Consider the following 24,198-nt stretch of genomic DNA (forward strand, 5'->3'; position numbering starts at 1 on the left):
TACACTACCTATCTTCTAAACATGTATGCTTGTAGTGTAATGGCACCTAAAGACAGTGTAGAACCAGATACACATGGGATCATTTCTTCCTTTCACACCAAGGAGTGCATAGTCTCTGAGTACGGACATAGGATAGCTTCTTCTCTTCTTCCCACATTTACTCCTTCAGTTACTTTCAGTTAAATGATTTTTCAGCAGCTCATAAAGCCCTACATAACTGTAGCCTCCAATCTTTTTTTTTTTCTATAGTGGGAACAATAGAAATCCTCTTGCTTAACACCAGTTCCCTTGACTGAACCTATAAATTATAGCCCTAAATCATGTATTTTTAACTTTTTGGTGTCATAGTTGAAGCCTACAGACTTGGTTTCTGAATAATTTTAAATGCATAAAATATATAGGATCACAAAGGAAATTAATTATATTGAAATGCATTTATCTATGTATGTGTATATACACATAAATATACACACAGCCAGCATGTATACATACATACATGTACATACATATGTATGTGTTGGGGGTGTAAGCTCAGTTCCATGTGGACAGTCTCGGGCAGGTAAAGGTGAGGACTTCTAAACCTTAGAGTTCTCATGAGGCCCCCCAGGGAACAGCAGGGAATTGAGGAGTGAGACCGAGCTATCTCGTGCATTTCCGCCTCTTCCCGTGAGAAAAGTGCTGGGAGAGAGCATCCCCGCCCTCGAGATTGGCCCAGATCTGAGCACACCTATTGTTAAGTAGGGTCAGGAAAGCCTGAAGGCACTCTTAGCGCTGAGGGACCCTTACAGGACAGAAGGCCCCTCTCCCCTCTCTCCCCACTTCCACTTCTGCTTTCATTCTCTTACTGTAAAATCTTTGCCTCCTTGGGAGATTTCTCTCTCTCCTAAGGAAGAGTTCCCCCTGCACATGTAACCAAGACCCTGAATAAAGCCTAACCCTTGTTCGACTCTGGAAAGTCTCTTCTCTCATACGTTTATCCGGTTTGGCCAGCCGAAGACCTGCGATAGGTAAGGTAAGACTCGGGTAGCCCTCAGGCCTCTAGGCCTGGCATGTATGTATGTATGTTGTGTGTGTATGTGTGTATGTATGTACATAGTTCCTAGATGCTGACTCACAAATCAGTGTCTTACACAAAGCTAACTGCTGGGAGGGCCATTGGTTGCAATGTTATTTCAAATGGTATGGCATAGAGAACATATGGGTACAAAGTTTAGAAGAGAAGAAAGGAGTACAAGAAAAGATTTTCTCAGCTCTCACTCTCTAAGCATAGAGGGCCTCCTGGGGCTTGTGTGAACTGGAGGCTGAGGAATTGGGGAATTCCAGGTGACACAAGAGAGTTACTCAATATGGAGATGCTACATCTGAGTCTATGTAGAATTAAAATGTTTACAGGAACAATCCTCCTGATAATTACTCTAGTTAAAGAAAATAGATGACATGTTTATCAGTGTAGAGTTGAGAGTACTCCTGCCATTATGGGCGATGTTCTTCAATTGGACAGACCTCTGGATGGATAAATGAGTTAGACCTCTCTGGGTGATTGACTTGCATTCTAATATTTCAGAAAGTATACATGCTGGAGCCTGAGGATTCTGCCCCTTCCACCTGGCAATATTACCGCTGTGTTGATGGTGATCAACAGAAATCATTCCTTCCCTGCCTCTTCCTACTCAGAGAGGGGTCAGTGCCAATCCACAGGAGGCACAAACTACATTTATGATCTGCTTGTGACAGAATGATGCAATTATATACATTTTATAGCAGTTTAAGGCTTGCACAGTTCTTTCTTCATAAGCATTCTATAACAGAGACAGAAAGAGAGTTATTGTCCAATTTTGGAGATAAGGAAACTGAAGAAGTTAAGTGATTTGTCCTTAAAGCCACTAAGTGTATGAGGCAAGATTCAAACCCAAATCTGGGCCTGAGCCTACGGTGCTATCCATGCTAGCTCTCAATATGAACCTCACCCCTTCTATTATTTCTTGTTAAAAGCCATGTCAATTAATTTTTTCATAACTGAATGTTTGTTCTAAAGAGCAACTATCAAAAGGCCATAACATTTTTTTCTACTCAATAAAAATGTTCCTTAAAGCTAACTTCCATCTTTTCCAAAGTATGTAAATAAACACTTAGGGAAGAACTAGAACCTCAGAAAAAATTATGGGTAAAGATCATAAAATCTCTCTCTCTCTCTCTCTCTCTCTCTGTCTCTCTCTCTCTCTCTCTCTCCCTCCCTCCCTCCCCCCCATCCCCTTACCAGTGTCTCCCTCCTATCCCCCTCTATGATACCCCCTCTCTCTTACCAACCTTCCTATCTCCTACTCTCTTCCACTTTTCTTTCCTACCTTTCTTTGGGATATCCCCCCTTTTCCCATCCTCCTCTGTGACCTTTCGCACCACCATTCTCCTCTGTCATTTCCTCTGTCCCCCATCCTCTTTCTCTCCCTTCTCTCTCACATTTCTCTTCCACTCTACCAGCCCCCATCTTCTACCCCCCTTCTCTCTTACCCACTTTTATCTTTCACTATCTCTCATCCTCCTGTATCTCTCTCCCCCACCCTTATTTCTCACTCTCCTTCTGCTCCCTTTCCTCTCCCCCCTTTTCTCTCACTCATTCTCAGACTGGTGCCATTAGATTTTTCTAAGTCTGAAAACAAAATTGCTTAGAATTTCCACTGTGACAACTCATCATAGTGTTTCCTTTCACTAAACACATTTATTTTTAAAAGCAATATAATTCATTCAGGAAAATATACGTGGGAAGCAGGAAGAATGCTGTTTGAAGAGTAATTCACTTTGATTAGAGACAATGGTGCTTTGAACCCAGCAGGTGGGCTTGCAAGGGTGACCACTGCCCATCCTGGTACAGAATGAGCAAGTCTCTTGTATGAAGGTTGGAGGTCATCTAGTTTCCAGTGTCCTGATGAAGACTTCAATGCCCAGCCTGCCTGCAAGAAGCTGGCAGGAACAGAGTGTTAAAGGTAGGAGATTTTGAATAGGTCTGTAAACATACCCAAAGTGGTATCTGTATGATTTGAAATTAGTCCATCAGTACAAGGCTTTCTGGCCTTTGGACAATTAACAAAAGGTCCAACACAGGCTATGGACAACAAACAATCCTGGGTGTATATTTATTTGTTACACTATCTAAATAGTTTGTTGAACCAACTAATACAGGAATTAAGTTATTGAAGATTTCATTGCAATTATCAGACACACAGGAAACTCGCCTTTGGGTGTAATTACGCAGAAGCAAGAGCACTGAACAAATTCAATCTGACTCCTTTTCAGCTCTGTGAAAGTTTGGATAGATCACAAAATAACATGCTGGAGATAGTGCTTTTCATCAATCCTACTTACTGTTACAATGAATACTACATCAGATATTGTTATGATTAATATAATGGGGAGATAGTCGCTATATGTTTTACTGAGACTTAGAAGATATGAAGAAAGCCCCAGGAATGTTGGGTTGACCCCCTTTCTGGCAGAGGCTGTATGATAGAGTAGAAACAACCCTTTCTTCACACTTAACACTTACTAGCTGTGTGAACCTGGACAAGTCATTTAACTCTGATTGCCTCACCAAAAACAACAATAACAACGTCTTACTTTGCAGAGGATCTGAGCTCAAAACAGTGCCTCTTTGTGACCTTGGGTAAGTCACATAACTTCTCTGACCCTCAGATTTCCAAAGTGTAAATTGAATGGGTTGGATTAATTGGTCTCTAAGATCCCTTTCTGTTTTAAATACATGAACCTTTGGATTCAGAGGCAGATATGGACAAATGCCACACAGATGGATATAGTCTATGACTGAACATTGAACTGCACACAACTGCGAGTGCACAAATACAGTGGAGCATAATAAATATTAGTCTGCCAAATTAATGAATTTTCTGGTGACTGATTGCTTGGCCCTTTGCAGTTAGCATGCATTTTCCTGTTATTGTTCAACTATTTTTGCAGTCATGTCAGACTCTTCATCACCCCATTTAGGGTTTCCTTGGCAAAGATACTGGAGTGGTTTTGCCATTTCCTTTTCCAGTTCATTGACAGATAAGAAAACTGAGGTAAACAAGGTTAAGTGACTTGCCCAGGTCCCAAGTGTCTGAGGCTGGATTTGAACACAGGAAGAGAAATGTTCCTGACTCCAGATCTAGCATTCTATCCACTGTGCCACCTAGCTGCCCTATGCATTTTCCCATATATTATCTCATTTGAGTTTAACAATAACATTTGAGGTAGGTCAGGTAAGTATTTTGTGTCTACATGGGGTAAGTTTGAAGAGTTTCGAACCATTGACCCCATCAGACTTCACTAATCTTTTGTGAGTCTGAGCACATCTGGCTGTTACTCAATGATCTAAAAAGAGTAAGAAAAACAGGACATATCTTTGGAAGCTGCTATCCTTATGACAGCAAAGTGACTGCAGTCATCAGGCATCAAATGAGAGCCCATAACAATTATCCATTTCATTCTGACTCAGATCATGTGGTTCATTCTCCAACGTAGCTATTGCTGGAGCAAGTTGCACTGCGGTTATATTCATTAGAATTTTTTAACCTTTGAAATAAAAGGATGACTGGTAACTTAATAGGCTGCTGGGGCTAGTTACTAACGTAGGGTTTGATGACCATATGTTATCCATCTCTTGTGCACAGAGCAAAAGGAAATAGGAAACTGAAGCAAACCACATTTAAAGGTTAAGGAGAAACTTCCAGACAGGGAAGAATGGAATCTCTAGAAGGAACATGCCTAAGGGAAATGGTGGAATCTCATCTATTTAACTTTAAAAAGGGAAGGCTCATTTCCCCATTATTTTCAGCCAACCTTAAGAGTATTTTGTACAGCTTCCCTTATTAAGGATAGGGAGATGTAGCAGCTTAAGTAGATATTGCTCTAATAGTCATGCTTCCGTCTTGGGATGGTGATGTATTAAAAAAAATTCAGAGCATGACTTTAAAAACTCTTTGCACTAGCTGCCTCTGAAGAAATGCTTTTTTAATGTAAGAACATTGCCAAAAAGACTCTTTCAGGCTCTGATGAGATGGTTACAGTTAGTCATGCAAAATATTATGTACTGTAAGCAGCAGATCTCATGGGTCAGCCAATCATGTTTCAAGAGAAATAGCAAAGAAAATGAAGATATATGGACAACTCTGAGTAATTTATACTGGAGTAACTATATGGACATTTATCTGCTCCAGTATTAATAAGACCTAAGAGCAAAAAGCTTATCTCTCTAGACAGATAGATAGATAGATAGATATAGATATAGATAGATAGATAGATCTTGTAATGATTGCCATTTTCGAGTGCATCAAGTTTAAACTCATCCTAGCTTTTAAAGCCCTCTTGACCCAACCCTACATATTCAACATATCCAAGCTTCCTTTCCAATATGTATCTTCTGATCTAGGCAATCCAATGTCTTCATTATCTGCTAGAGCAGCCATCTGGTTCCTGACTCATGACTTTGCTTGTGATTTCACTTGGCTCCCAACTCCCAGCCTGAGGTATCCTATCATTTCTCTCTGCCTCTCCAAATACTATCTGTATTTTTAAGGAATATCTTAATTTTTATGAAACCTTCCCCAACAAATCTGGTTCCTTACTGATCCTTTCTTAGTCTTACATACCCAAACACTGATAAATAAAGAACTACACACCTTAGCACTAGATGGCATATCAGAGATGATCTAAGTATACCTAGTAGGCACTTGATAAATTATTTAATCTAGCACAAAGCTCTTGTTTTACAGTTAAGGAAATTAAAGCTCAGAAGTGTCAAGTAATTTATCCAAGGTCACACAGATAAGAAATAGAAAAAATACTTGGGATCTGAACCCAGGTCCTCTATCTAGCATATTTTGGTCTTTCATTATATTCTATCTTTTAACTGTCCCCCAAGCACTGGGCTTGGAATCAAGAAGACTCATCTTCATGAGTTCAAATCCGACTTCAGACACTTACCAGCTGTGATTCTGGGCAATTCACTTAACTCTATTTGCCTCAGATTCTCATTTGTAGAATGGGCTGGAGAAGTAAATGACAATCCATTACTGTATCTTTGCCAAGAAAACCCTAAATGAGTCAGACGCTACTGAAATGACCAAACGATGACAAATTCTTTCACATAAGTAAGTTTTGTCTTTTCACTTCGAATATGAGGTCCTCAAAAAGTGGGGACTACTTTATATTTTGTATGATCTACAATGTCTATCAAAATGCTGAGCACATAGCAGGTACTCAGCAAACATTTGTTGAATTGAATTTCTGAAAGTGGCTAGAACAACAAGCAAATTTAGAGGTAATATGGTATAGAGGATAGAAAGCTACTTGAGTTCAGATTTTGGTTCAATTACATACTGGTTTTGCGACTTTTGACAAGTCACTGAACCTCTGCGTCTCAGGCAATTCTCCAAGATGATAAGTTGCAGAGAAAGTATCTTACAGATATCATAATGATAAGCTTCCATGATCACTTATGTATCAACTTATGTACCAACTTATGTATCTTTTGGTTTCTTTTGGTTTGTGGAACTCAGATGCACAATCATAAGACTGAGTAAGTTGATAAGTAAATTAAGTAACATTTGTATGATGATGTGTTTGGAGTATGAAAAGTTGATAAATTACAGGCACATGGTGTGCTTTACTAGGTAAACATCCACATACTTTTAAAAAATAGCTTTACTTACTATTTTCCAATAAGAGCAGACAATGTTTTAATACTTGAAGAACATGTGATTCCATTGGTGAAGGTAGTTCCCTCAAGGCAAAGCACAATCCCTTTATAACTTAATATATGATATTGGGTGAGACTGTGACCAAGGAATTTATGGACAATCTAGTGTTGAGTCTTATTCATTTTAGTAAGGCTGGTCCTTCTACATTCTAAGACTCAATCTCAGCTAGGTCTGCCACAGCTTGTCTTAGCAAACTGGCTTTCAATTACTCCTATTGCTTCTGAGAACTGTGTCATCATCACATCACAATAAGACATAGGAGGTGAGTGTTAGTGGGTGGGTATAGGAGGACTCCAGAAACTATGAACAGCAAACACAGTATGAGTGTTATATAAGAGTCACATTTCCCTAACATTTTACCACTTATAAAATACTTTCTTGACAACTCTCTAGAGAGAAAAGCAGTACAAGTACTGTTACCCTTATTTTGCAGAGGGAGAATCTAAGGGTCAGAGAGATTAAGCAGTGTGCCCAACATCATGTTGTAAATGGTCAGACCATGAATTGAACCCATGTATTTTGACTTCAAGTCCAGTACTCCTTCCATTATACTATAGCACAAAATAAAACTGAGAAGAAAATAGAGATGGAATAAGAAATTGTTGCACTGGCAATACGTTTCTTTACTCTTTTGCATTATAGAAGACTTTCCAGGAACTCGTCTTAAGGAAAGAAATAAATTCTTTTATGTCACTCCCTCTTCACAAACACTCCTCCTCTCCATTTCTATTATAAGAAATTTTTGTTCTACAGCAAAAAGATCAAGATTAGTCACACTTTGGAAAAAAAGTGAAATGTGATCCATAATGGAGTAGCCCACAACATCCAATCTAGTGGGAAAGCACCCAACTTAAAGTCTAATGTCCTGGATTCAAGTGCCGGTGCCATAATTTACTAAGTACTTGAGATTTGGCAAATATCGTTGACCTCTCTGGACTTCAGTTTGCTCATTAAATAACTAGGGATTGTAATGCCTGTTCTGATGATATTATAGTGCCATGATATGATGGATGAACTTTGAAAACTAGAAAATAATATACAAATTATTATTGGTGTTATTATTCTTAGTAGGCATGGTAGATGAAACATTAGACATGGAGTCAGGAAGACCTGAGTTCAAATCCTGTCTGAGACACTTATTAGCTGTGTGACCCTGGTTAAATTGCTAAATCTCATAGCTTCAGTTTCCCCATCTGTAAAATGAGGATAATAGTAGCACCTACCTCATGAGATCAAAAAAGATGCTTTATAAACCTTAAAGTAATATATAAGTACTCACTATTATTATTACTATTTAATACATACTACAGCATTTACAGTAGTACACCATACTATTTTATTAAAAGTATTATGCTAGGTGCCATGGGAAATGCTAAATATAGTCCCTGCCCTCAAGGAACTCACAGTCTATTGTGTTAAGGCATATAGTACACATATGACAAAAAATAACAATGCAAATCAAATTAAAGGGAAAAACAATAAAGCAAATGTCATAAATAAGTTCATGCTTAACCACTGAAGGAATAGCATGCATCATGACTGCAAGTAGGTCATTGGAGAGAAAGGTCACTGGAATCACGAAAAAGGCTTCTTGGGAGGAGGAATGAATTAATTGGGCCTTATAGACTGAGCAGGACTTGTCTAAGTAGAGGAAGAAGGAGGGCATTACAAGTGAGAAGAATGATATAAGCATTCGATGTAGATACAATATCTATCTCTGTGTAAGACAGGTGGTTTCCTCCCCTACCTCAATATAATTATAGAGTGCTGCAGCAGCTATACTGAAATAAATCTAAAGGTATAAACTGAGTGCAAACCAGTCCTTAATCAATTTCAGAGAAGTGAAGTATTTTGATCCTTGAATAAAGATGTGATGTCACACAGGAAGTGCCTTGTGAGATATGCTGAACCAAAAAATAAAAAACTTCTGAGCCTTTTGGTTCCACAGAAATGGAACATTACTGAAAGTAGGCCAGTTGGGTAATGGTCAAAGACTCCCCAAATGGAATCACTCTTGGAGGGAGGTGGGAGAGATGGAGTTTCTCTTTTCTCCACACTCTGCCACTTCAACCCCACAATGAGGACAAATCAAGACATACTGAGGACAAACTAGAAAGTTAAAGAAAGAACTTGACAAGGATATTGACCCTCACAGCCTAGGAAGAAAAGGATTTCCAGAGATCAGAAGCTCTGAGTTCCCTTTGGGCCACATGTGCTTTTTAAGTTTATACATGCTCTCCCCTGGGACCTTTCTTATGCACAAAGAGAGAGGGCCCCCTCAGTCTTTGCTATTGTTATTTTGAGGTTCAGTTTTTTTCAGTCATGTCAGATTCTTCCTGACTCCATTTAGGTTGTTCTTTTATTTTCTCCAAATTTATTAATTTATTTGTTTTCAGTTTTCAACAATCACTTCCATAAATTCCAAATTTTCTCCTCCTCCCTATTCCCTCCCTCCCCAAGTCAGCATGCAATCTGATATAGGCTGTACACATACATTTCAATTAAACATGTTTTCACTTTGGTCATATTGCATAGAAGAATTAAAGTGAATGAAAGAAACCATGAGAAAAATAAAACAAAACATAACAAAAGAAAAAATAGTCTGCTTCATTCTGCGTTCTAACTCCATAGTTCTTTCTCTGGATGTGGATGACATTTTACACGACGAATCCTTTGCAATTGTTTTAGGTCCTTGCATTGCTGTGAAGGGCTACATCTATCAAAAACAGTCCTTGTATACTGTGGCTAATATACTGTGTATAATATTCTCTTGCCTCTGTTCAGTTCACTCAGCATCAGTTCATATAAGTCTTTCCAGGTTTTTTTTGAAGTCTTCCTGTTTATCATTTCTTATAGCACAATAGTATTCCATTATGTTCATATACCACAATTTGTTCAGCCATTCCCCAATTGATGGGCATCCCCTCAGTTTCCAGTTCTTGGACACCACAAAAAGTTGCTATAAATATTTTTGTACATATGGGTCCTTTTCCCATTTTTATGATCTCTTTGGGATACAGTCTGAGAAATAGTATTTCTGGTTCAAAGGGTATGCTCAATTTTATAGCCTTTTCGGCATAGTTCTAAATTGCTCTCCAGAATGGTTGGATTAGCTCACAGCTCCACCAACAATGACTTACTGTTCTAACTCTGCCACATCTTCTCCAATATTTATCATTTTCCTATTTTGTCAGGTTAGCCAATGTGATAGGCATGATGTGGTACCTCAGAGTTGTTTCAATTTGCATCTCTCTAATCAACAGTGGTTTACAGCATTTTTCACATGACTATAGATAGCTTTAATTTCTTCCTTTGAAAACTGCCTATTCATATTCTTTGACCATTTATCAATTGGGCAATGACTTGTATTCTTTTAAATTTGACTCAGTTCTCTACATATTTTAGAAATGAGGCCTTTATTACAGACACTAGTTGTAAAAAGTCTTTCCCAGTTTTCCACTTCCCTCCTAATCACAGTTGCATTTACTTTGCTTGTGCAAAAACTTTTCAATTTAATGTAATCACTTATCCATTTTGCATTTCATAATGTTCTCTATCTTTTGTTTGGTCATAATTTCCTTCATTCTCCACAAATCTGATAAATAAACTATTCCTTGCTCTCCTAATTTGTTTAAAGTATCAGCCTTTATACCTAGATCATGTCCCATCTGGACTTTATTCTGGTGATAGGCATTGGTCTATGCCCAATTTCCACCATGCTATTTTCCAGTTTTCCCAGCAGTTTTTGTCAAAGAGTGAGTTCTTATCCCAGAAGCTGGGTTGTTGGGTTTATCAAACAGACTGCTATAGTCATTGACTATAGTGTCTTTTGTACTTCACCTATTCCACTGATCTACCCCTCTATTTCTCAGCCACTACCAAGTGGTTTTGATGATTGCTGCTTTATAATACAATTTATGATCTGGTATGGCTAGGCCACTTTCATTCAATCATTTCTTTTCATTAATTCCCTTGATGTTTTGGACCTTTTGTTTTTCCAGATGAATTTTGATATTATTTTTTTAGCTCTAGAAAATAATTTTTGGTAGTTTTATTGGTATGGCACTGAATAAAGTAAATTAATTTAGGTAGAATTGTCATTTTTATTATATTAGTGTGGCCTACCCAGGAGCAACCGATGTTTTTCCAGTTATTTAGAACTGACTTTATTTGTGCAAAAAGTGTTTTGTAATTGTGTTTATATAGTCCCTGGGTTTGTTTTAGCAGGTAGACTCCCAAATATTTTCATATTTGTAGACACTTCATAGTGTCTGCAGTAACTTTAAATGGGATTTCTCTTTCTATCTCTTGCTATTGGGCTTTATTAGTAATAAATATATAAAAATGCAGATGATTTATGTGAGTTAATTTTGTATCTTGCAACTTTGCTAAAAGTGCTTATTATTTCAAGTATTTTTTTTTACTTAATTCTCTAGGATTCTCTAAGTATAACATCATATCATCTGCAAAGAGTGATAAACACTTTGGTTTCTTCTTTGCCTATTCTAATTCATTCTATTTCTTTTTTCTTCTCTTATTGCTAAAGCTACCATTTCTAGTACCATGTTGAATAACAGTGGTGATAATGGACATCCTTATTTCACTCCTAATATTACTGGAAATGGATCTAACTTATCCCCATTATATATAATGATTGCTGATGGTTTTAGTTAGGGACTACTTATTATTTTAAGGAAGGTTCCATTTATTCCTGTGCTCTCCAGTGTTTTCATTAGGAATAGGTGTATTTTGTCTAAAGCTTTTTTTTGCATCTTTTGAGATAATCAAATGATTTCTGTTGATTTTGTTGTTGATGTAATTGATTATGCTGATAGTTTTCCTAATATTGAACCAGTCCTACATTCCTGTTAAAAATCCTACCTGATCAAAGTGTATTATTCTCTTGGTAAACTGTTGTAATCTTTTCACCAATATCTTATTTAAAATTTTTCATCTATGTTCATTAGGAAAATTGGTCTATAATTTTCTTTCCCTGTTTTGGCTCTTCCTGGTTTAGGGAGCAGCATCGTATTTGTATCACAAAAAGAATTTGGTAGGATTCCTTTTTTGCCAATTTTCCCAAATAGTCTATCTAGTATTGGAATTAATATTTGTTAGATTTTTGATAGAATTTGCTTATAAATCCATCTGGCCTTGGAGATTTTTTCCCAGGGAGTTCATTGATGGTTTGTTCAATTTCTTTTTCTAAGATGGGGTTAATTTTTTACTTCCTCTTCTCTTAATCTGGGCAATTTATATTTTTGTGAATATTCATCCATTTCACTAAGATTGTCAAATTTATGGGGATACAATTGGGCAAAATAATTTCTAATTGCTGTTTTAATTTCCTCTTAATTGTAGGTGAATTCATTCTTTACATTTTTGATATTGATAATTTGGTTTTCTTCTTTCTATTTAAAAATCAGATTGGTCAAAAGTTTAATCAATTTTATTTTTTTCATAAAACCAGCTCTTAATTTTATTTATTAGCTTAATAGTTTTCTTAATTTCAATTTTATTAATCTCTCATTTGGTTTTCAGTATTTCTAATTTGATATTTAATTGGGGATTTTCAATTTGTACTTTTTCTAGCTTTTTCAGTTGCATGTTCAATTCATTGATCTCTTTCTCTATTTTATTCACATAAGCATTCAAAGATATAAAGATATAAAGTTCCCATAAGAACTGCTTTTACTGCAACCCATAAGTTTTGGTAGGTTGTCTCTTTATTGCCATTCTGTTGAATTAAGTTATGGATTGTTTCCATGATTTGTTATTTGCTACTCATTCTTTAGGATTAGATTATTTAGTTTCCAACTAATTTTTGGTCTATTTTTCCATGACCCTTTATTACCTATAATTTTTGTTGCATTATGTTTTTAAAAGGATGCATTGAGTATTTTTGCCTTTCTGAAATGGATTGTGAGGTTTTTATGTCCTAGTACGTGGTCAATTTTTGTGTATGTGTCATGTACCACTGAGAAAAAGATACATTCCTTTCTATCCTCATTCAGTTTTCTCCAGAGGTCTATCATATCTATCTTTTCCAGAATTCTATTCACCTCCTTAACTTTTTTCTTATTCATTTTGAGGTTAGATTTATCAACCTCAGGGAGGGGGAGGTTGAGGTCCCCCCACTAGTATAGTTTACTTGTCTATTTCTTCCTGTAATTCCTTTAACATCTCCTCTAAGAATATGGATGCTATACCATGTGGTGCATGTGTTTAGTAATATTACTTCATTGTCTATGGTGCCTTTTAGCAGGATATAGTTTCCTGCCTTATCTCTTTTGATTAGATTTTTTTACTTTTGCTTTGTCTGAGATTAAGATTGCTACTCCTGCTTTTTTTTTTACTTCAGCTGAAGCATAATATATTCTACTCAAGCCTTTTACCTTTACCCTGTATATATTCCCCTGTATCAAATGTGTTTCTTGTAAACAACAGATTGTAGGCTTATGGTTTGTAATCCATTCTGCTGTCTGTCTCCATCTTATGGGAGAGTTCATCCCATTCACATTCACAATTATGATTATTGTCTCTTTCTTTCTATCCTATTTCCGCCTCCCCATTTATGCTTTTATTTCTCCCTTCTCTTCCTCCTCAAAAGAGTTTTATTTTTGACCACTGCCTCCCTCAATCTTCCATTCTTTCTATCAGCCTCCCCCTCCTTTTTCTTTCCCTTATTCCTTCTTCCCTCCCTTTTAACCATCCCCTCCCTGTTCTTTTCCCTTTCCCCTCCTACTGCCTGTAGGGCAAGTTAGATTTCTATACTTAATTATGTTATTCCCACCTTGAACCAAATCCAATGAGAGTAAAATTCATACAATGTTCATCTCCATCCCTTCTTTCCCTCTACTACAATATGGTTTTGTGCCTCTTAATGTGATGTAATTTACCCTTTTCTGCCTCTCCCTTTCCTCTTCTTTCACCCCTTATTCAGGTTTTTTATCATAACATCAGTTAATTTATACCCATATCCTCTATCTACGTATATCCCTTCTAAATGTCATAACAAATAAACAGTTCTCAAGATTAACACGTATTATCCTCCCACATGTAAACAGTTTGACTATATTGAATAACAAGCTTTTTTTTCTTTTTTCTTTTCCTGTTTACTTTTTTATGCCTCTCCTGAAGTCTTATATTTGAAATTCAAGTTTTCTTTTAAGCTCTGACTTTTTCATCAGGAAGATCTGGAAATCTCTTGTTTCACTAAATGTCAATCTCCTTGCCTGAAAGATTATGCTCAATTTTTTTGGGTAATTGATCCTTGGTTGTAGTCCAAGCTCCTTTGCCTTATGGAAAATCATATTCCAGTCTCTCTGATCTTTTAATGTAGAAGCTGAAAGGTTCTGTGTGATAGTGATTGTAGTTCCTCGATATCTGAATTGTTTCTTTCTGGCTGTTTGCAATATTTTCTCCTTGACCTGATAATTCTGGAATTTAGCAGCAATATTCCTTGGTGTTTTCAATTTCAATTTCAATGTCGTTCAGAAGGTAATCAGTGGATTTTTCAATGACTATTTTGCCTTCTGGATCTAAGACCTCAGGGCAGTTTTTCCTTGCTGATTTCTTGGAAGATACTGTACATGCTCTTTTTTTCATCATGAATTTCCAGTAGATCAATAATTCTTAGATTTTTCTCTTCTGGATCTATTTTCCAGGTCACTTGTTTTTCCAATGAGATATTTTATATTTTCTTCTATTTTTTCATTCTTTAGATTTTGTTTGACTGATTCTTGATGCCTCATAGAATCATTAGCTTCTACTTGCCCAACTCTAATTTTTATTTTTATTTTTATTTTTTTTTATTTATTTAACTTTTAACATTTATTTTCACACAATTTTGGGTTACAAATTTTCTCCCCTTTTATCCCCTCCCCCCCCCAGACCCAAGCTTTCTAATTGCCCCTGTGACCTATCTGCCCTCTCCTCTATCCTCCCTCCCTGCCCTTGTCTCCATCTTCTCTTTTGTCATGTAGGGCCAGATAGCTTTCTTGACCCCTTAACCTGTATTTCTTGTTACCCAGTGGTAGGAACATTACATTTGGTCCTAACACTTTGAGTTCCAACTTCTTTAGCTCCCTCCCTCTCCACCCCTTCCCCTTGGAAGACAGGCAATTCAATATAGGCCATATCTGTTTAGTTTTGCAAATGATTTCCATACTAGTTGTGTTGTATAGGACTAACTATATTTCCCTCCATCCTATCCTGTCCCCCATTACTTCTATTTTCTTATGGTCCTTTCCCTCCCCATGAGTGTCGACCTCGTATTGCATTCTCCTCCCCATGCCCTCCCCTCTATCTTCTCCCCCACCCTGCTTGTGCCCCTGTCCCCCACTCTCCTGTATTATGAGATTGGTTCTCCTATCAAAATGAGTGTGCATTATATTCTTTCCTTTAGTGGAATGTGATGAGAGTAGACCTCATGTTTTTCTCTTGCCTCCCCTCTTTATCCAACCACTAATAAGTCTTTTGCTTGCCTCTTTTATGAGAGATAATTTGCCCCATATAACTTCTCCCTTTCTCCTCCCAATATTTCTCTCTCACTGCTTGATTTCATTTTTTTTTTAAGATATGATCCCATCCTCTTCAATTCACTCTGTGCACTCTGTCTCTATGTATGTGTGCATGTGTGCATGTGTGTGTGTGTGTGTACTCCCACCCAGTACCCAGATTCTGAAATGTTTCAAGAGTTACAAATATTGTCTTTCCATGTAGGAATGTAAACAGTTCACCTTTAGTAAGTCCCTTATGACTTCTCTTTGCTGTTTACCTTTTCATGGTTCTCTTCATTCTTGTATTAGAAAGTCAAATTTTCTTTCCAGCTCTGGTCTTTTCATCAGGAAAATTTGAAAGTCCTCTATTTCATTGAAAGACCATTTTTTCTCCTGAAGTATTATACTCAGTTTTGCTGGGTAGGTGATTCTTGGCTTCAGTCCTAGTTCCTTTGACTTCTGGAATATCCTATTCCATTCCCTTCTATCCCTCAATGTAGAGGGTGCCAGATCTTGTGCTATCCTGATTGTATTTCCACAATACTTGAATTGTTTCTTTCTAGCTGCTTGCAATATTTTCTCTTTCACCTGGGAATTCTGGAATTTGGCCACAATGCTCCTAGGAGTTTCTCTTTTTGGATCTCTTTCATGCGGTGTTCTGCGGATTCCTTGAATATTTATTTTGCCTTCTAGTTCTAGAATCTCAGGGCAGTTTTCCTTGATAATTTCATGGAAGATGATGTCTAGGCTCTTCTTTTGATCATGGTTTTCAGGTAGTCCCAGAATTTTTACATTGTCTCTCCTGATTCTATTTTCCAGGTCAGTTGTTTTTCCAATAAGATATTTCACATTATCTTCCATTTTTCGAATCTGCGCGGTATGTTCTGAGATATCTGTCTTTCTCATAAAGTCCTTAGCGTCCATCTGTACCATTCCAGTTTTGAAAGATCTATTTTCTTCAGTGAGCTTTTGAATCTCCTTTTCCATTTGGTTAATTCTGCTTTTGAAAGCATTCTTCTCCTCATTGGCCCCTTGCACCTCCCTTGCCAACTGAGTTAGGCTAGTTTTCAAGGTACCAATTTCTTCAAGATTTTTTTGGTTCTTCTTTAGCAGGGAGCTGATCTGCTTTTCATGCTTCTCCCTCATCCCTCTCATTTCCCTTCCCAGTCTTTCCTCCACCTCTCTAACTTGATTTTCAAAATTCCTCTTGAGCTCTTCCATGGCCCGAGCCCATTGGGTGGGCTGGGACACAGAATCCTCAATTTCTGTGTCTTTGCCTGATGGCAAGCATTGTTCCTCCCCATCAGAAAGGAAGGGAGGAAGTGTCTTTTCTCCGAGAAAATACCCTTCAATAGTTTTATTTCTTTTCCCTTTTCTGGGCATTCTCCCCAACCAGTGACCTGACCTCTGAATGTTCTCCTCACACCCACCTCGCCTCCTGGTCCTCCCAGCCAGTGTTTGGGGACTGAGATTCAAATGCTGCTTCCCGCCTTAGGGTTTTTGGCGTGGGCAGGGCTGCTATTCAGTGTGAGAATTAAGTTCAGGTGGTCAGGGGCAGGGCCACCTCTCCTCTCTGGCTCAGTTCCCTCAGGGGGTTTATGCACAGACCTTCCACAATGGATCCAGGCTCCCGCCTGTTTGGGGAGCCCCTGTCTGTAGCCGCCTCTCAGCTTCTATCTCCTGGGGGGGCCCGAGCCATGGGGGCACCCCACTCCCCTCTCAACCCACCAAAGAGACTCTCTCACCTACCCCCGTCAGTCACCTGTTGGTGGGGGGGCTTGTGCCGCCACTGGAGATCCCGTCTCTGAAGCCTGCTCGGATCTGTACCTCTCGGAGCCGCGGCTGCCACGGGTCCAGGCTGGGCTCCGTGTCTGCAGCACGACGGACCTTTTGCGAGAGGTTTGCAGGTCCCTCTGTGGGTGGGGGACTCGTGTGGCCGCTGGAGATCCCGTCCCCATAGCCCTCTCAGATCTTTTCCTCACAGTGTCGTGGCCACGGCAGGGCTGCCCTCTGCTCCCCGTCCCGGTGCCCAGTCCACGGCGCGAAGGACCCCCCGCGAGAGGTTTGCAGGTCTCTCCGGAACAGAAATCTCCCTCGCTCCAATATTCCGTGGTCTCTGGGTGCAGAATTCCCCTGGGTTGGTCCCCTCTAGCCGTTCTGTGGTTTGTGGGTTCAGAGCTATGTGTATGTGCGTCTTTCTACTTTGCCATCTTGGCTCCGCCCCCCCAACTCTAATTTTTAACAAATGCTTTTCTTCAGTTAGCTTTTGCACATCCTTTTCCATTTGTCCAGTTTTATTTTTTTAAGGAACCAGTTGAATTTTTAAAATCATTGGTCATTTTTTCTTCTACCTCTCTAATTTGTTTTTTAAAATCCTTCTTGAGTTCTTCCAAGGATGTTCTTTGGTCAGCTCATATTCTTTTTTTGAGGTTTCAGATGGGGGTACAGTGTCAATGCTGTCCTCTTCTGAATTTGTATTTTGATCTTCTCTGTCCTGTAATAAGATTCTATGGTCTTTACTTTTCTAATTTGGTTCTTGCTCCTGGTAATTGTCTTTTTCCTGACTTTCAAAGTGGCTCTCTCCTTCTAGGGCACAGGGGGCTGTGTCACACATTTCTTGTGCTGGGAGCTAGTGGATTGGTTCCTGGCTTTCTATGTTGTAGCCTCTCGGTCTTTCAACTAGAAGCTATACAATGCTGCAGCTTACCTGGTGCTGAGCTGACTGGTATGTGTCAAGCCTGAGGCCAGATGAAGTCTATCTGAGTTTCCCCAGGATTACACTGAAGCTTGCATAGTGAGGTGTGGGGGAGGGGTGGTCTGGCCACTAGAGATCTCCTCCTCCCCTAGGGCTGTGCTAGAGAATGGGCAGGCTCAGTAGCTGGTGAACCCCATTTGTGCTGATGTCTGCCAAATTCCCCTGGCTGTGCTAAGGTATGCCTGGGGTCCTGGTGGTAGTGCTTACTGGCTCCATCCCCCTAGGACTTAGAATCTACTGTTGGTTCACTGAGGTAGGGCTTGCTTGGACACCTCTGGTCCTGTACTGGTCCCCTTCAGCCACAGCAAGAGGGACCCTTCTTCTTCATCTCCTTAGCCTCTCAAGCTAAAAGACAGTTGTACCCCTTCTGCTGGCTCCCCTATTCCAGGATTTTTCCTGGGGCAATATTCTCTGGATTTTTCAAGGTCTACAAGGGAGAGAGGTGAGAGCACTTACAGTTTACTCTCCCATTTTGGCTATGGGAAGTTAAAGCAGGTGACTTTCAGGCATTTAGTCTGTAGACTGATAGCCCCAACTGCCATTGTTGCTACAGGCCCTGCACATCTCTCTCACCCAGTTCTGCCAAACTCCCATCCTGTGCTGATAGTTTTGAGAACTGGCACTACTGCTGATGATTCAGTCTGCCCAGGGCCATTCCCACACCACTATGGCAGTCTGTGCTGGTGCAGCCAGGGTACTCTGTGCTCCCCCAGTTTGGTGTAACAGATGCCTCCCATTGACCTTCCAGGTTGTCCTGGGCTGGAAATCTGTCACCTTCTATGTCCTACTTGATTCTATCACTCTAAAATTTGTTCACATTTATTTTTTTAGAGGTATCTGAAGGAATTTGTGAAAGAGTTCAGATGAGTCCCTGCTTTCACTCTGTCATCTTGGCTCCACCCCCCATTTAGATTTTTCTTCATAAAGATACTGGAGTGGCTTGACATTTTCTGCTCCAGCTCATTTTACAGATGGGGAAACAGAAGGTCACATAGCTAGTAAGTGAGTGTGGCCAGATTTGAACTCATGAAGATGAATCTTTCTGACTCCAGATCTAGTACTCCATCCACTGCACCACCTAGCTTCCCCATTTTTACTATACTTCCTTAGTAAATACTCTTTCTAAAGCCTCATTAACTAATGATAAGTGAGGAGCACACCAGCAGGGGCTTCTGAGCTATGATAGTACTAAAAACTTCAGTCCCTCAGTATTACACCTAGAGTCCTGTAAGGAGTAGTCAGTAGTTAGCCAGTCTCTGGGGACCTAACCTGTTTAAATAGAAATTGGAGAATTAGCTCTAGAGGGGGGTGAAACATCTAAATTATTTTTTTCAATCAATGGATTTGATATATGCTTGAACCAGCACTTCATAAATAAACATCAAAAGCCAAGACCTGTGGAGTAAGACCACCTTAAGGAGGAAAACTACTTCAGTAAGAAGCTTCCTACGAGCAACAGAAAGCAGAGTCTGTTAAGCGAAGTCTGCCACTCTACATCGACCCGTCTTCTTGACGGTCATGTTCACAACCTGAATGATGCTAAAGAACCACAGAAGACTACATAGATGGAAGAGAACCCAGAGCTGCTTGTATTAAAAATTTCTTATATTTTATAAATCTCATATTTTCATTGCACTTCACTCCACCTTTGCAGAAAGAAACTGTTGGTTCAGTAACACCAGAGGACCTAATACTACCTAAACTGGTTTTTCATTGCCATTCCTACAGACATGGATCTGGGAGAACTGTTCCAGGAGTCAGTACCTATGCATATCTTGCCCATAGAATTGCAGGGTCATTAAAATTAGAAGGGAACTCAGATCCATGTAGTCCAACTCTTTCATTTACAGATCAAGAAAATTAGGCTCAGCCAGGTTTAGTGACTTGCCCACAGTCACACTAGTAGTTCTTCTTAGAGGAAGAATTTAACTCCAAGTCCTCTGACTCCAGAGCCTCCCCTAAGCTCAGGGCACCAGGATCCCATGTTTTTCTTCCTGTATGTGGGTGACAACAATTCCTTTTGCTACTTCATAAAACAAATGTTGATAAATTTCTTTTTCTGAATATAAACAGTCATTTCAAAGTTGAATATAAAAAATAATTGGCAGTTGACTTAGCAAATATTTTTAATCCTATGTGAATAATTATGGGAAATAAAGCATAGTTGTCTTTCTCCCTTTTCCCCTTTATTGATGAGGTAGGAACAATAAATACTTTTAAATTACTATTAAAGGACTTACAAACACAATTCACGTCTGATGATTCTGTTACTGTTGCCTCACTAATTTCCTTCAAATATTTTTGTGTTTTGGTGATTCAACAAGCATTTACAAAGTACATTCTATGGTGTCAGGCAGTAGGGATAGAAGACCAAAAAAAAAAAAAAGAAAAGAATTAAAACACATTCTTATATAACTCTAGGATTAAAGAGTTTTTAAAAAATATTTTCACTATCTTATCTGATCCTTAAAACAACCTTCTGAATTATGTAAGATAATTGTTATTATTTCCATTTTATGTATTACGAAACTAAAGACTAGACTTAACTAAGATCATCCAAATATAAGTAGAAGAGTTGGGCTATAAACCCAAGTCTATTGAATTCTAAGTTCAATATTTTATCCTCTGTGCCATGCTTTCAATTCATATGATGGATACTACTGATGCCAGAATATAAAGATAAATTACTCCAACTGGTACTTCAAGACACTCTGAGACAAGGCATGTAATCAAACAAATGTTAAGGGGAAATATGCACCCCTGATTTGTGATAGACTCCTAAATCTATGACTTACTTCCATAATCTTTGCTAAGTTTGGGTACTTAAAACCAACTTCCACTCATCCAGTTGAGAGGTATTTATGACTGAGCATGAAATCTCAAAGAAGTTGGTTTTTTTTTAAATAATCAAAAGTTGAATCAGAGATTGGTACAGACCCAGATTAGTGATCTATTCTAATTGCCCTACCTTCCAATAAACCCACTTTTAAGTTGCCCCAAGTGCACAGCAGCTTATGCTGGTCTCAAATTTAATCATTTAGCCTAGTTTCATTAGCATACTCAAGAAGTTGTACCAAAGAAAAATGTTTCTATTACTGCTAGAAGCTTGCAAGAAAATGTTTATAATTGAAGGCATAAACAATTTAAACTGTAATTAAAACCTCTGAATCTCTCTCCCTCCATGCAATATGCATAAGTACACACATTTAAAACATAAAAGCTTCAGTTCTATAAAATGTTATATGCATGCATGTACGTTTCTTCTTAATTAGAAAAGAGAAAATTGAAAACCAAAGAAAAATCATATCAATGACCATAAATTGCACAATGAATCAATAGGAAACACAATTTTTGTTTCCCATGGTTCCTAACTACAATCATCAGGTCCAGTTTTCTCAATGTTAGAAATATGAAATATGTCTTAAAATTTCCTCATTACTCCCTTATGTCAATCTCAAAACTAATCAAGCTGTTCCCTCAACTGTGACAAGTCAGATTTAGTTTGGTGTAAATCAATAGCTCATTTGACTCAACTATTTCTTTCCATTAATCTTATTGATAAGCTTTCCTTTTTACTAACACTGCTTCACTCTCAGGGAAATCAATGTCCCCCAACGTCATTATACTACCATAAACACCACTGGAGCATGTTGCAGATTGTTCCCCATGAAAGTGTTCCCCATTTTAAGAGTTATAAAACATCAATTGACTTGAGTCATAATTTAGAATGAAGTAGCTTACCCTACTGCTTGGCTGATAGGTAGGATGGGTGGCAGACTGAGAACAACAGGAAGGAAATCACTTTGTTCTCTCTAATCCTTAGAGCTGATTCATGTATATTTTTGTTAGCATACCTGGTCCCCCATTTCTGTATGAGGTGATAAGGTGTTATACTCACCTTTATTTTTTCTGAATTTCTATTATGCTTACAGCCAGCTAACAAAAATTAATATGTAATTGTTGGCTAAATGCTTGAAATGTTACCTTTGTCTTCCCAATTCAATTCAACAAACTGATCCATGTTGTTATCTCAGAGGAAACCAAGGTCTATGAAGATTAAGTGACTTGCCAAGGTCATATAGCCAGTAAATGACACAGCCAAGGTCTGTTCCAATTTCTTGAACACATAAGTGGTCTTTGAATGCCTGTTGGTAAGTATATTGGTTACTAATAATTTCCTTTTGATTATGAGAGAATCTTATACCCAGTGTGATAAGGATACTGAAAAATCCAGGGGATCTGAATGAGTGAAGTAAGAAAATATTATGCTCAGTGTCTAGGAAGCCTTCCTTTCCCTGTTCTTAAATGAGGTATGATCTCTGGAGCATGGTCACCACATGTCCTCCTATTTTCATCACTCAGTGTCCCAAAAGTCTTTGTGAAATTTTAGTAGCTTAATCTTTAATCATCTTATATAGGTGGTATCAGTAAAACTCAAAGGAAGAGAAACGATTGAGTGATGGAAACAGAAGGAAGACATGGAAGAGGTACCATGAAATAAGAACATAGTCTGACCTCTACAGGGTTAGTGAATTGGAGATAGGAAATGAACAACACTGAAACCAGGAAAATAGTGTCTTCTAGAGAGAGCCAGAATGTAAAAAAAGGGATTTGGGATGAAGGCAGGATCAGGATTCTGTTGTTGTAATGACCCACTTGACTTAAGAATGATACATATGTAACTATTGCTAGAGGTATTTGTGATATATAACGTATCATTTCAAATTTAACTTTTAAAAAAAATTAGCATGGATCCCATCTGCTCAGGGTCTAAGAAAATTTAAGATTATTCTAAAGGAATTTTGGCTCCAGGCATTAAAAATTGGAGGAAAGAATGAAAAGATGACCTGCAGCAAAGTTAATGTATATCTTCAGGCTAGCAATGCTCATTTCTAACAGATGAATCATCACAGTGACATTAAAAAAGGGAGAAATTGCTGGGGAGGATTTTGTGAGCTAGTAAAAATTGTTGCAAGCTGATACACTTTCAAAATGTACACTTTTTGTTGTTGTCTATGACTCTTCTTCTAAAGAGCTATACCTTTAAAAGATCAACATTGTAAAAAAAATGCTAGAAGCACCCTGTGAGTTGATCTGTGCTCAATAATGATTGTAGCCTAGGCTTGTAGTCTCATTAAATTAATTCATGGACAGAGTGTCCTTGACCACAATAAGAAAACCCAAAGAACAGTTTGGGGTCGGTTTTTAATATATAACTTCCCCTTCTAAGGGTGCAGGGAGAAAAGTTCCTCCAAGCCCAGAAAGTGTTCTTTCCTTTTCTCTGTATTTTAGAATTCCCGACTTCCTGCAAAGCACAGCTTAGGTACTGCCTTGTACAAGGGGCCTTTCCAGATTCTTCCCATCCTCCTATGTTGATCCTTCCCTCTCCTCCCACCAGTTATTACTACACTCTTCCTCTTGAAATCACTTCTTACATATATTTAATATTTTCTTATTTGTATATATGTTGCATCCCTTTGCCCCAGTAAATTTCTCAGGGAAGAACCTGGGTCTGGTGGTGGTGGTGGTGGTGGCTGTGGTGGTGGTGGTGGTGGAGGGCGAATGGTGGTTTTCTTTTTATCTTTGTATCTCTAGCACCTAGCACTGTGCCTCATACATAATAAATGTTTGTTGAATTCCAATCAATCAAGCAGGTGAATTTAGCTATAAAACAAATAAGCACCCTAGCAATGGCTTGCATTTGTATAGCACTTTAGTTTCAAAACATTCCTTATTAAAGGGAGGAGCTGGGATATGAACTCTAATCCTCTGTCTCCATGTCCAACATAGCTAATTAAAATCATGGAAGTTGAAATGTGATTTGACTTGTGCTAAAAGAGAAAATAGAATTTAGAATTTTCCATTAAAACAGTTCATAACAAATTGAGCAAAATATGATATGGTAGGATCACAAAAGAAAGAGATTTTATTCAAGAGATTGCAAAGTTAGTCTCTTCAAAAACCAGTCTAAATTGTAAACCAGCCTTAAATAAATGCCAACATTTGTTGAAATGTAGCATTTCTGTCAAAGATTCTTTTTTGTATGTCTGGGAACTAGAAAGATAAATTGTTTTATGTAAAAATTGTTTGAAGTTGGTCAAGTTAATGTATCTTTCTGGTCAGTTAGGTCATCTGTCAAATGGAGATAATTCCTGTCCTACTTACTTCTTAGGGTTACTAGAAGGAACAC

The 24,198-nt window shown here is 38.3% G+C and overlaps 1 protein-coding gene across 1 annotated transcript in view; it reads right to left on the reverse strand.

Moving 5' to 3' along the window:
- RPS6KA2 (ribosomal protein S6 kinase A2) overlaps positions 1-24,198 on the reverse strand; it is a 434,977-nt gene that overhangs the window by 321,554 nt on the left and 89,225 nt on the right. The window lies entirely within an intron of this gene.

Source organism: Notamacropus eugenii, chromosome 2 (assembly GCF_028372415.1).
Source record: "Notamacropus eugenii isolate mMacEug1 chromosome 2, mMacEug1.pri_v2, whole genome shotgun sequence".
NCBI lineage: Eukaryota > Metazoa > Chordata > Mammalia > Diprotodontia > Macropodidae > Notamacropus > Notamacropus eugenii.